Source organism: Sciurus carolinensis, chromosome 2, assembly GCF_902686445.1.
Source record: "Sciurus carolinensis chromosome 2, mSciCar1.2, whole genome shotgun sequence".
NCBI classification, from domain to species: Eukaryota; Metazoa; Chordata; class Mammalia; order Rodentia; family Sciuridae; genus Sciurus; species Sciurus carolinensis.
In genome coordinates this window covers 155,406,274-155,418,265 of record NC_062214.1, presented here as the reverse complement: position 1 = coordinate 155,418,265, position 11,992 = coordinate 155,406,274, and the positions used below count along the sequence as shown (strand labels likewise).

Here is an 11,992-nt window from a genome sequence, read left to right as displayed (position 1 = left end):
GTAAGCCCGGAGCTAAGTGGACCCCATAGAGCTGACTCAGCGTGCTCTGGAGCAGTGGGTGTGCTCACCTGTTCTTTTATAGTCCCAGAGCTAGCCTTTATGAACTGGCCTTGCTAAAGTGTTACAAAATACTGTCTAGATTCTCTGTCTGCACTGTTGTGTTGCAAGAATGTCAACCAACAGCCACCACGCCCAGATGACTCAGCCCAGCTTTAATGTGTGGTGTTTTGCAGGCTGTCCAGGGGCAGGGCCCTGCAAACTGGTCAGGTACTCCCAGATGGCACTGTCCTGCAGGAGCCCCAAGGGAGCTCAAAATGCCCCCAACTGGCAGGCAGAGGAAAGGCGAGCAGAATCTCTACCTACTCCCCAGCAGCTCAGTCACCCCGGCCCTTCCCAAGCACAGCCTAGGTGTGAGTGGGAGGCCCAGAAGAACTTACCAGGTGGAATCGGCTTCTGGAGGGAGTCCAAAACTGGCTTTTTCTTGCTTTGAGAAAATGACCGTTGATTACCTCCTAGAGACTCTGGGAAGAAGCCTATCTTTCAGCTAATTGGCCTTTGGTGCATGGAACACACAAGTTGCTCAAAAACAAGACAAACCAACAAATGAATACCAAAACAAAAGACCTAAAAAGCTTCTGGGGGCAAAAATGAAGAAAATCATGTAATTAGCAATTCAGAAACCTGGCCAGAAAGAGATGACTGAGAAAAAGATCACTATATTCAAGTATGGTAAAAGGCAAACCCTGGGGTAAAAGGTCACAGAAGCCATATTAATGAGTTATCTGTAAACATATGCTTCTCTTTGGGAGGAATTGCTTAGGGAAAGTCCATGTCTTCAAGACTTTTTTTTTTTTTTTTTTTTTTTTTGATGGGGTGCTGGGCGGTGCTAGAGAGCAAACCCAGGATCTTGTGCATACTGGGCAAGAGCCGTCCCACTGATCTTCACCCTCAGCCTAAATACAACCCTTGCTAAATGGGAAAACCTTAACTGATTCCTCTTCTTTGGTAAAGAACACCAAATTTAAAAAATTCAAGCCTCCTGGCAAAAATACAAACATCTTCTATTTATTAAAGGACTATAACAAAAGTAGACTTAAACATTAATTACTTTTGTTGAAAAGAGATTAAATCTGAGCACAATTCACACATTTACCAATGATTTTTCTGTTTACTGCCTGGTGTCTATGAATCATCTGACACAAAACAGCTGTAAGGCTTCTCTGCTCTAAGGACATGATGGGCTCTGCCAGGGACTGTGCCCCACTTGGTGGACTAGCTGCTGACAGAATTTGCATAATACATGTTCCAGCAAACTAAGCCAACCCAGGAGGGTGGCCACCTATCCTTTGTTGTAGGGCCTAGAATGCCACACTTTGGGCTGGCTCTGGTCCTAGCAGGAAGTACAGACCTCCTGGTTGCTAGTACCAGGGTTGCCTGGCTTCTGACCGCAACCACAGGTTTGTTTGTTTTGTTTGCTTTGGGGAGGACCTTTTAATTTGCTATAATTTCAGTTTTACAAAAAAAAAAAAAAAAAAAAAAGTAGAAGAGACTGGGGATATAGCTCAGTTGGTAGAGTGCTTGCCTCACAAGCATGAGGCCCTGGGTTCAAGCCCCAGCACTGCCAAAAAAACAGAAAGAAAAAAGAAAAGTAGAAGAAACTTCTTCAGTCCTTGATTCAGAGGCACCAATTGTTTTAGTTCATTTTCTGTTGCTACACCAGAATACCTGAGAGTGAGTAATTTATAAAGAAAATAGATTTATTTTTTCCTCATAGTTGTAGTGGCCAGGAAGTCTAAGATTAGGCGATTAGATGGCCCTGTCCAGTGAGGGCCTGTGTTACTTCAACTCATAGAGGAAGGCATAAGAGCAAGCAGGCCCACGTGAAAGAGAGAGGGAACAGGGGGCCAGACACTTTATAACAGTCCACTTTCATGGTAATTAATTTATGCTCACAGGAAATACACTAATTCATTCACGAGGATGGTGCCTCCAGGACCCAGATACCTCTAAAAGGCCTCAACACTTCTCCCCAAACTCTTCAATAGTAAGTTGAAACTCAGCACCACGTACAGCCAGAGGAATGAGAAGTTATGCTCCATTTGTGTACAATGTGTCCAGACGCACTCTACGGCCATGTATAACCAACTAGAACAAATAAAAAAAATTTTTAAAAGAGGAAGTTGGAGATACAGTGTCCCTTTAGTGCTAAATACTTCAGTGTGCACTTTCCAAGGACAAGGAAAGATATTCATAGTACAGTTAACAGAGTCAGGAATTAAGCATTAATATAACACTATTTCCTCATTTGCTCCAATGAAGTTTTTACATTTTTCCTCCCAAATCTAGGAGCAAATCCAAGATCACACACACAGCATTTAGGTGCCAGATCTGTTTATTTTCCTTTAGTCTGGATTAGTTCCTCAGCCTTTCTTTTTTATTTATTGTCCCTAATATGCTTTAAAGACTGCAGGCTAGTTATGTGTCGAATGTCTTTCGATTTGAGTTTGTCCTGTTTCTTCATAATCAGATTCAGGTTATACATTTTTGGCAGGATTATCCCACAACCAATGGTGTATCCTTCTCTGAACATCTTAATCAGAGGTACAGGATACTAGATACTAGTTTATACCAATATAGAGATGCTAGGTTTGATGACTTGATTAAGGTGGTATCTGCCACTGTGAAGTTCCTGTGTTTTCCTTTTTAATTAGTATGTCATTTGTTCCTTGGCATCTGTGGAGGCTCTGGGACCCCCATGGATGGCAAATGATATACAGATGCTCAAATCCCTGATAGAAAATGGTGTAGCATTTGCATATAACCTGCATGTTCCCTTCCATATGCTTTGAGTCCTCTCTAGATGACTTAAAATACCTAATACAATATAAATGCTATCTAAGTTTTGTTTAGGGAATCATGATAAGGTAAAAGTCTAAACATGTTCAATACACATACAATTTTCTTTTTGTTTTATCTTTTAAAAAATTTTTTTATTTGTTCTAATTAGTTATACATGATAGTAGAATGAGTTTTGACATATACATATTTTTGTTTGTGTCTTTTGGATGGTACTTTGCAACTCTGTAGCTATCCTGTTTCTTATCAAATGTTCATGACTTTCTACCTTCATCATGCCTTCCGTATTTATTAGTTGGCATACTTTTGTAATGAAGAAGTTTCTCTTACTCTCCATTTACTTATTTATTTATATCAGTATGGATTCTCATGTTGTTCAATGAGATATAACTCATTACAAACTTTATTGATTTTGTTCAAATCATCCCAGATTTGACCAGTGGGAGCCCCTTCAAGATAGTTTCTGAGTCTTATCAATATATACCATCATTCTTTGAGCACGTCCTCATTTTTTGGTACAATAGCGTAGGGTGCTCTGGGGTCAGCTTTCACCTTCCCTGCCTCAGACCTGGAATAAGATATACCTCAAAGATCCCTGCTTCTTTTGTTTTATTTATTTGTTTGTTTGTTTGTTTGTTTGTTTATTGTGCTGGAGATTGAACTGAGGGGCACTTAACCACTGAGCCACATCTTCAGCCCTTTTTATGTTTTATTTTGAAACAGGGTCTCACAAAGTTTCTGCGATTCTTGCTCAATTGTGGAGGCCAGCTTTGAATTTGAAATCCTCCTGTCTCAGCCTCCCAAGTTGCTGGGGTAACAGGCATGCACCACTGCCCCCAGCCCCTGGTTCCTTTAGTAGGGGAATGGTAGTTAGAAATCAAAACCTTGATTCAGACATGGTGGCACATGCTGGTAATCCCAACAACACTGGAGGTTGAGGCAGAGGATCCCAAATTAGAGGCCAGCCTCAGCAATTTAGTGAGACCCTATCTCAAAATAAAAACAATATTTAGCACCCATAACTTTAAAAAAAAATTTTTTTTGTAGTTGTAGATGGACAGAATGCCTTTATTTTACTTTATTTTTTTTAATGTGGTGCTGAGGATTGAACACTGTGCCTCACACATGCTAGGCAAGCACTCTACCACTGAGCTATAGCCCTAGCTCTCAGATCTTACTTTCTTCTTTTTTAAAAATTTCTTTTCTGTGGTACTAAAGATTGAACCCAGGACCTTCCAAATGCTAGGCAGTGTTCTACCACTGAGCTTCATCCCCAGCCCTTTTAATTTTATTTTCAGTCAGGGTCTCACTAAGTTGCCAAGGCTGACCTTGAATTTGAGATCTTTCTACCTCAGGTTCCTGAGTAGCTGAAATTCTAGGCATGTGCCACCACACCCAATGACACAATCCAATGACTTGACAAACAGATATGCCCTTGTGGCCCATGCTTTTTCCGCCACCTAGGACACGCATTCTCTATCTTCTCAGAGAGTTCCTCTTGTGTTTCTTCCCCATCAGTCCCTCGACACCACTGTTCTAGTTTTTTGCCTTCTCTGTAGACATCAGTGCGCTGAACCCCATCCCCATCTTGGGTCCTACTCCGCCCTCCCCCTCATTCCACCTCAGTGTCTTGGCCTTAGTTTGTTTTGTGTGCTCTTCGCTTTCCCAGATCTGATTTCCCGTTCAGCCTGCACAGTCTCTTCTGATCCCTGGTGTCAACAGGAGTCTGTCCCTTCAGGCTTGGTGTTGAGTTGGTTCCTGCAATGGCCTGCATTCCTTACTCCTTGTGGGCTTTGGATCCAGTCCCCAAATATCCCTGCCTAGAATGTGCTTCCAGAATAACATGATTTACCAATGACAGTCTCATCAAGAAACATAGCTCCTCATGATTTGGCAATATTACCCTGTCTGGCCCTGCTTGCTACCTGAATTCTGGGCCCTGTCTGCTCTTCCGTTCCTAATTCTTGCTTCTTTACTTCAGTTTAATGATGGTCACAGTGACAGCTTGAGCCAGGAGCTGGCAAAGTTTTCTTACAAGGGTAACTTGTGAGTATGACTATAGAAACCATATGTCTTGGGGGCATTTAGTAAGCGTGAAACCACTCAGCCCACCAAGACGTGGCAAGTGGCCAGAATTGGGAGAAGGAGCAGAAAAGGTAGGTGGGCCCCAAACACCCTGTAAATGCTTATGAATACCTCCCTTTCAATAGTGCTAAGCCTAGAAAGAACTCTATGGTGGGAGGCAGAAACTAAGGTGAGGTTGTAGGACCAGAAGTTCCACCCATCTCAATATTTAGAAAACAGTGAGGTTGTGATAGCTTGTTTTCCAGACGCCCAATGAAAAAGGCCAGTGTGGTTCAACCCTGAGAGTGTCTGAAAAGGCTCTTTGACACAGAAGTCCCCAGTTCTCTCCAAGCAGCCTTTGACTTTATTAGCAACCAAATAAGCAGCTGCTTGTTCTGCGTCTTTGTGAGCTTTGATTCCCTCCACCAGGCTAAAAGCTCCTGCAGGGAGGTGACAGTGTTGTGCATTTTTCTGTTTCTCTCCTGTCTCTGCAGCAGCTCCCTGTCAGGTGACCAGCGGTGTCCAGAAGATGTACTTCCAGATTGAACCGAATCTTCTTCGTCACCTTGATGAGCTCTTGTTTCCATTCCATCCAACTTTCTTGCACAGTTCCAAGCACAGAGCTGGTACTCAGATTGACAGAATAAATCATCATAAATAAATTCCACTGAACTGTTAATTGGAAGCCTTCGCCTTTTGGGAGTCTGCTTTTTGGAAGGCAACAGTAAACAGGCAATTCAATCAATCAATGGAATTAGCTAGTAGTGGGATAACCAGTGACAAAGGAGCCTGAGTGAGCAGGACAGTTATGAGCAAGGTGCTCTTTGGTGCCTACCTTTCCTGCTACTTCACCTCTGCCCTTTCCCTTGAGGTTCCAGAATATTGGGCCTTAGGGGATTGCTGTATTCTCCCTACAGACTTCTTTTTCTCTCTGCCTTTCCTGACTTTTCTCCACCTATTCAGTTTTCCTTTGTTTACTTTGGCCCAAGGGCAAATTGGCTGGAGTGCCTTCTTCAAAGGAGCCCCACTGATCTCTCACCAGGACCTGCTAGCAGCAAACCCTGGCAGCTTGCTGTTTTTATCTCTTGTAGCAAGACTGGGAGGCACCAGCAGTCCGGCAACGGGCTCTGCAGGACTGAATCCTCTCCACGATAGGCCAGATACATCCCAGGATTTGGTTTCTACTCCTTAGATCCTTGGCACACGTGCCCAGCTGTGTAGGTTCTGTCTCTGCCTGTTTCCCACTGCTGTCCGACCCACTTCCAACCCTTACTCAGTCTTACCAAGATTATTTTAACCATTTATCTCCTAACGAGTCCACCTGCTGCTGGCTGTAGTAACATGTAAAGCTATTTGGCCATGATCCCAAATTTATGATTAGCCTCCTACTGGAGCCACAACCTGATCCAATAGTTTTTGAGAGAGAGATGCAGAGGGCAAGACCAGGGAAACGGACCACTTAGACACCCTGTAGAACTCAATCCAAAGGAGCTGGACTGAGTCACAGTGGATCTGGAAAATATTGTTTGGATCCAAGGTTAATGGTTCTTTCTCAACCTTGGCTTCAATTATAGCATCTGGGAAACAAAAAAAAAAAAACCCAAAAAACAGTCCCCACCCCCTGAGTTTCTGACTTAACTAGACCGGGATAAGGCCTAAGCATGTTTATTCTCTCTTCTGAAATGAGCTTTTATGTAAGTATAAAAGTACTGAAGTCCAAAAAATGTTATAAATTCAGCATCGGCACATTTTTACAAAATTCCATTACAATTTTAATTGTTGCAAAATGTTCCACGGAGTGAGCACACACATTTAACCATTCACTTGCTGTTTGAACATTTAGTTGGTTTTGATTTTGGGCTACTCTGAAAGGAACCACAAGGAGAGCAATTGTCACATAAGTTTTCCTTATTTGAGGTTTTTATATTTTATTTGAAGAAGTTCCCAGAAGTTTTATTGATGAATAAAATAGTATGAAAAATTTGTAGACTCTTGATATTATCAAATTGCTTTTCAAAAGATTCTTAATCCATTTATACTTGTTCTCGAATGAATGAAAATTTGTATTTGTCCAGTAATAGACATTGGTTAACATAACCTCTATCCTATACTTGGATGTATTTGTCTATAATTGAGGTTTTGTAAAAAGCTCCCTAAGTTATTCTAAGGGGAAGCTGGATGAAGAATAATAGCAGGCTTCCCCAAAAGTCAATCAGCCTTGGTGGCCCTCCTTCTCCAGTCCCTGAGGGACTTTTGCTCTGATAGAAAAAGGCCCAGGAAAAGAATCCCAAGGAAACGAGCACCCAAGGAAAGAAGAGGTTTCTTCCCAAGGTCTAGGGCCAAGCTGGCCCCAGCCATCCTCCTGGGGCCTTGACAGGGAGGGGCTCTTTTTCTCTAGTTTCCTGAGATTGGAAGTCACCCAAGGGGAACTGAGAGCACATGATTACAAAGAGGGAAGAGAAGAGAAAAAAAAAAAAAAGAAAAAAGAAAAAAGAAAAAGGACTAGTTGTGCATAATTAGAAACTCACAGCCTCTCTGCCAATTCTCAGAGAGTCTTCTTCCAGCCCTTGGTCCTGACTCACAGGAGCCTCTGGCTATGCTGACACCTCTCCAGGAATGAGCCTCCCCACACACTACCCTACAGCCCTTGTGGAGAAGAAATACTGGTGCCTTGTAAATAATACAGACAACAGTATGGCACAATTGGGAAGTTCCCCTTCAGCCCCCCACTTCCACTGCCTTGCCCAAAGATAATTTGATAAGAGTTTGGTTTGTATCCTTCTAGACCTTCTCCTATCAGTTTATGAACTCTAGCAGGTGGGACTCGTGTGTGTGTGTGTGTGTGTGTGTGTGTGTGTGTACTTACAGATGTTTTAATCCATAGGTTGAATTATGCCATATATAATTTCCTCTAACTTGCCTTTATCATTTCATAATATAACATGGACCCCTTTTCATGTATGTTAATACAGAGCTGCCTTGTTCTTTTTCCTAGCTGTGCAGTAATCCATAATTTAACTCTTCCTGTTGCTGGAAGCTTCCATCATTTCCTGTTTTTTCTATAACCACAATGCCATAATGACCATCTTTGTGTGTGTATCTGTACCATCTTCCTGGCTTTGAGATTTCCGCTGCCAGAAGACTCTTGGGGTTGGGCCTCAACTATTTAATCAGATCCCAAGTTACCTCTGTTGCTGCCAGGATTCCTTTAGATGCTGGAGGAACAACATCATGATTCAGTTCAGGCCACTGCTTCCGCTCTGTGTGGTTGTAGTCTACCAGAGTTCTGCCAACCCCATCACATCATGGAAAGGTGCAATAAGTACAGCCCTGTACCCCCAGGTCCCTCTGAGCATCGGGAGGAAAGAGAGAGGGCTGACTTCTCCAAATACGTCTAGCTGGAGAAAGCATGAAGGTAGATATCTATCAGAGTGTTCTTCAGAATTCTCGCTTTTTTGTCTGAGGGTTGGAATTCAGGACTGAAGTCGCAGAGAATCACTGATACAGAAGATATGAGGGTTTGAGCTGTGTGGTGGAAGATGCTCTCAAAAGCAGCAGAGGGAATACAGAAGTGTGTTTGTTGTTAAATAAAAATCGTGGGAGGACTGGGCACCTGCACTGAGCCCAGGAGACCAAACCAACCTAGAGTTTAATCATGGAAACTGAACTTTAGTTGGTTGCAGGAGGCCCTGTAGCCATGTGAGCTATAAACAACTAACTAGTTAAGCTGTAACCAATTGACTGGTTGACTGACTAGGCTGGAGTCAGTTTAGTTGTTTTCTATGCCTCACCTGTTTTTCTATAAATGCTGTCTGATTATGTTGTTGGTTGGAGTTCTCAGAACCAGCTCTGATTCTGGGAGCTGCCTGATTCGTGCATTGAATTTTGCTTTGCCTTGCTAGGATAGCTCTACTGCGTTTGATTGGCCTGGGTTTTTTCCTTGCAACAGTTTTGCAAGCAAAGTTGCGGCCCTGGGAGCATCAGGTAGCCATGTGTAGGTACCCACCAGCCTTTGCTGTATCTGGAGTTCAGGGGTAAGTACTCCCTCTGAATCCAAAGCTCCATGAATTTGTGCTTTTTGTTTTGTTTTTGAGATGAAGTCTTATTATGTTGCCTGGGTTAGTCTCAAATTTGTGGGCTTAAGTGATCCTCCTGTCTCAGCTTCCCAATAGCTGCCATGAATTTGTGTGTTTTTGTTTTTCTTTTTTTGTACAGGGGATTGAACCCAGGGGCACTTAACCACTGAGCCACATTCCCAGCCCGAGCCACACCCCCAGCCCTTTTTATATTTTATTTAGAGACAAAGGTGTCCCCAAATCGCTGAGGCTGGCTTTGAACTCGAGATTCCCCTGCTTTAGACTCCTGAGTCCCTGGAATTACAGGCATGTGGCCACCTCGCCCCTGGCCTGAATTTGTGTTTTGAGCTGAGATTTGAACTGAGTTTGAGCAAAAAAAAATTTTTTTAGGGTGATACCAGGGATTGAACTCAAGGGCACTCAACCACTGAGCCACATCCCCAGCCCTTCTTTGTATTTTATTTAGAGACAGGGTCTCACTGAGTTGCTTAGCACCTCACTTTTGCTGAGGCTGGCTTTGAACTCTTCATCCTCCTGCCTCAGCCTCCTGTGCTGCTGGGATTACAGGCATGCGCCACTGTACCAAGTTTTAGCAATTTTTTTTATCTAACCTAAGTTTGAAAGTTGTGACAGAAGCAGAACTGGATCTGGTAAGGAAGCGCAGGTGTGTGACTGGGTCAGATAGAAACAACTAGGCTCAGAAGGAACAGGACTGATTCCTCCAAAGAGACCACAGGTGTCTGAGTGGATCTGACAAGGACACACTGACCTGGGTTTAGGAGGTAGGCAAGGTCTCCAGAAGACAGGGAATCAGGTTCATCTGGAGTCAGTAGAACTCCACCTTCTGCAAGTCCACCCGCAGTCAGTTTATGCTGACAGTGCATTAGCCTGGGGTACCAAGGGTCAGTTTGTGTTACAGAAGGACATATGATTATTTGGGGGTTTGTGGTAGCTTCCTGGGTGAGACAAACAGCTCCAAGTCCAGGGTCTGGAACTCTTCCAATTGAAACTCCAGCTAACTTAGTGTTTTATACTCTCCAGAACTTATACTTTATTTTAGAAAAAGATGTAAAGTGAAACTCACCAGAAATGATTTGGAATTACAATGGTCATAATAAGAAATAAGAAATGCGTAGAGTTATTTATTTGTGGCGTACATTAGGAAAGGAAGGACTAAGTCATTGGAGCCTTTTAAAACGAAGAAGACAAAACAGATTTGAGTCTACATAAGAAGTCTCACTCTGACTCATTTTGTCTTAACAAGGCTTCCTATATCTTCATCTGGCAGATGATGGTGTTTAGACCTGAAGTCTGATTATAATGAGTAACCCTGCTAACAATCCTTTATGGCGATGATCTGGTAGACCAATTAAGAAAAGGGTAAGGGTCCTTTGACTCAACCCCCTTGCTGAAACAAGTAAAATGGTCAGGGGTGAAGAAATATTCCCAAAGTAAATGGATTTTAAGAAAGATATATGGGCTGGGTGCAGTGGCACACACCTATAATCCCAGCAGTTTAGGAGGTTGAGGCAGAAGTATCACAAGTTCAAAACCAACCTCAGCAACTTAGTAAGCTACTGAGCAACTCAGAGACCCTATCTCTAAATAAAATATAAAAATGAGGACTGGGGTGTGGCTCAGTGGTAGAGCACTTGCCTAGCATGTGTGAGGCCCTGGGTTCAATTCTCAGCACCACATATAAATAAATAAAATAGTCCATTGACAACTCAAAAAAAGAAAAAAAAAAAACCTGGGCTCAGTGGTTAAGTACCGCTGGGTTCAATCCCTGGTACAACAACAAAAAAAATATATGGGCTCTTAGAAAAAATGCTGTTTTGTGCTGGGTTAGTCAGTGCTGAAAATGAGGTGTCTGATTTAAATGAACTCGTTGTGCATCAGATTGCCTCTGGTAGCCTGTTCAATCGACAGTGTACACCTGCTCCTGAACCTGGTTGAAAGGAACTACACCAAATTCTTCTTGCCACCATGCTGCAGTAAAGCTTCAGGGCCTTGAAGCTTGGGTCCACACACCTATGGGAGACTTCAAGGTAAAGCTGACGAGGGAAACGCTTCCCAAGCAGCAGATGACATCTGAAGGTGTGAAGGCTTTCCCAAGACAGGGGAACAAGGCTCCCATCATGACACAACTCTTACCACTCTTAATTCCCCACCCAGCTACTTTTCCTGGCAGGTGTAGACTAGTAACTAAACCTCTAGACATTTGTTCTCACTCCCTGACTTAATTTAACATGGTAATAGGGTGCTAGTTTACGTAGGTCCTAGTTGAATGGAAAGGAGCCTCTGTAGTTGCTAGTGTTTTTTTTTTTTTTTTGTATATGGATAAGTATAGTGATAACGTAGAGACTGTTAGAAGAAAGTTAACCACCCATCTGGTTAAGATGGATAGACTCCTGGTCCGGCTCATTCTTTCATCGTTTGATTTTGTTTGGCTTGGTTTTGGGGGATACTGGCTAAAGAACAGGTTCCAAACTCTTGGAATTACCCTCTTAATGGTCATAACTGCAGTCTCCCTCTGCCGAAGCCTGAATGGTCTCTCTTCTGCTGGGATGACAACTCCAATGTGTGATCACAGGGACACCTGCTTACGGATGATGTATTAATGCCAGAAATCCTGGATGATGGCGACTGAGAGTGGAGCTGATGGCCTAAGTTCTGGTCACTCACACTTAGTGGGAGCATTACCAAAAGGGGAGATTGTTAAATAAAAATTATGGGAGGCCATGGATTTAGACTGGGCACCTGTACTGAGCCCAACAAACTAAACTAACCTAGAGTTTAATCATGGAAACTGAGCTTTGGTTAGTTGCAGGAGGCCCTGTAGCCACGGGAGCTATAAACAACTAACTAGTTAAGTAGTAACCAATTGGCTGGTTGACCAACTAGGCTGGAGCCAGATTACTTGTTTTCTATGCCTGACTTCTGTTTTTCTACTAATGCTGTCTGATCATGTTGGTTGGAGTTCTCAGAACTTGCTT

General features: G+C 43.0%; 1 non-coding gene across 1 annotated transcript; it reads left to right on the top strand.

The window, feature by feature from the left end:
- The first annotated feature begins 1,551 nt into the window (after window positions 1-1,551).
- Window positions 1,552-1,624, top strand: Trnav-cac (transfer RNA valine (anticodon CAC)). Its single transcript has one exon. It is a non-coding gene; the product is annotated as a tRNA-Val (tRNA).
- The last annotated feature ends 10,368 nt before the right edge of the window (window positions 1,625-11,992 follow it).